Raw genomic sequence first — 2,523 nt, forward strand, 5'->3', positions numbered from 1 at the left:
TGTTATGTATTGGAAAAAAAGAAATGCACAATTTACGAATATGGGTTTTGTTTAATTTTTGTAATTTTTTAATGCAATGGTTAAAAACCATTGTACAAAACGCAATGCAAGCCATTATTTATACTCTTATTGAGTAGTTTTAATGATATCGGTTTGATATCTACTAATTATACCCGCATGTGGATGGGTATAATAGGAATTTTTTTTTGCGGTTTAGATTTCTTATGTAGTTAGTCCAATTACACCAACTTGACTTAACATGATAAATTAATTTTATAATGAATGATGCCGGTTGTGTTAACCAAAGTTTTGTCAAGTTATTGTAGTTGGACTGTTATTTGTCTGAAACAATATTAAACCCTTTTATATTTAGGAACAGCTGAACTGAAAAGGATTTTTAAACGGAAGAAAACGAGCCCAAATGACTAAATGAATGTATTTCCCTGCGGCTACTGAACGTTTGTACGTAGTAATATGCTTGTAGTTAGTTTGGTAGGTTGTTTATATATTTTATATATGTTTTCGCTGGGGATATAGGTTATTTTTCAAGGATTTCGTTTTTAGTTTTCATAGACTTGGTATCTGCACCCTGTTGACTTTTACTTTTTAATTTTGAAATAAAAGTTTTTATTTTGTACGCCAACTCTGGCTAAGCAAGTCGAAAGTTTCTTTGCTCGTCTTTTTGAAAATTTAATTAATTGGTTTAAAGTCTCAAACAATTGTGAGAATTGCTAAATACATGGTTATATCCTTTCTATTGATTGGAAGTTAGTGGACGCTTTTTGCTCTCTGGCGTATTTCTTGTAAAAGTGGATAGTTGTGAATCTAAAATTAAATTGCAGTGCAACAACAATAACTAATGCACTTATAAATTTAATTGCATGCAACAACAACTAGTGCGTAGAACAAGTAAATACACTTTGCGCCATTACTAACTAACCTCACACTTGCCAAGCGGTCAACTGCGCCACTTGTGTGTGAAGACATCTTTCCATCAGTTTATATAAAGGTGACCAGACGTTCATTATTGAATCTACTTGCTCGCTTTGTTTTCGTTTTTGATCTCAACTTAATTATGGATGACTTTTGCGGAAAATGTGATAAGGGTTTTGGTCGTATTGACAATACAAGTGTGCCGTGTAATGGCTTTTGTAAAAAGCGCTTCCATCGTGTGTGCTGTGAGGGCGCCATCACTGAATATGACGTTAAACTAATAAAATCAAATTATCATATACGCTACATGTGTGCGGAGTGTGTAAATGCGCCTATTAAAATTTCGAAGGCATTTGACTCCGTCCTAGCCTCTCAAAAACTGGGGCTGGAAGCCATAATGACTGCCTTTGAAGTAAAATTCAGGGATTTGTCTACCCAAATAGATGGCATAAAAAACTTAATTTGTTGTAACCAAACTGTTAACATAGAGGAAGAAAAAAGTAGCAACAAGGACAAAGCAAGTTCAAATAAGCGCAGTGCTAAAAATAAGAATAAAAACAAAAACAAAAAGAACAATCGTTATAACATTGGTGTATTGCCTGCCGAAATCGGTGCGCTCAAAGCTGCAGTGAGTTCGTGTACTTTTCCCCCAAAACACAACAACGATGCTATGCTTACATATGCAATGGATCTATGCACTTTCTCGCCGCTGCCTTCTGGCTCGCATTCGCAGTGTACGGGTCCCCCTCTCAACACTCCTCTAGAAGGTTCACAGCTACATATAGCTAATATTGCATCGGCTATGCTCACACCTACACACCTCTCTGTGCCTATCCCACCTTCGTTTTCGTCAATTGTTTTGTCACCATCCGCTGTCTGCAGGGACGCCAGGCTGTCTACTGTTGAAAATTCTGGCGCCGCTAATTCAATCAATTTCACCGCCGCCGATAATGTACATATTGTCGTCCCACATACTAATAATGATGCCGTCGACACCTCAAGTACCTCTTATGCTGTAAATACCAATGATAAGCCTCATTCCGCTAATATTGGGTCTCCTGATAACGCTCATAATATTATTAATGATGTTAATACTGGAATGCAACCTGAGGCCCACAGAGAGATTACTGCTGTGCCGCCTCGTAGGTCGATATTTGTATCACGGCTTCACGCATCGTTGACGGAAGATGACATAGTTAACTATATTGTATCCAAGCTTGATTCTAAACCTATTAAATTACGTGTTTACAAATTTAATTTTAAGTATGAAAGGGACATTTCGTCTTTTAAAATATCAGTGCCTGATGCATATTTTGACAAAATTCTTGAACAGTCTTTTTGGCCGAAACATCGGGTGGTACATTTGTTCAAAAAAAAGGCAAATGTAAGAGTTTCAAAAAAACTTACCGGACTCGGCAAGAATACCACAGACGTAAATATCGGTTTGTCTTATATATCTATTCATTATTCATTATTCTTTGGACACTCTGAAATTTTGAATAAATCTATAACAAAACTTATAATTTCAACAATTTAGAATAGCGCAGTCGCCACTGACGTCGTTATCAGTGGTATTCCCCAAACGAATGA

The sequence above is a fragment of the Eurosta solidaginis genome, chromosome 2 (genome assembly GCF_040869045.1).
Source record: "Eurosta solidaginis isolate ZX-2024a chromosome 2, ASM4086904v1, whole genome shotgun sequence".
NCBI classification, from domain to species: domain Eukaryota; kingdom Metazoa; phylum Arthropoda; class Insecta; order Diptera; family Tephritidae; genus Eurosta; species Eurosta solidaginis.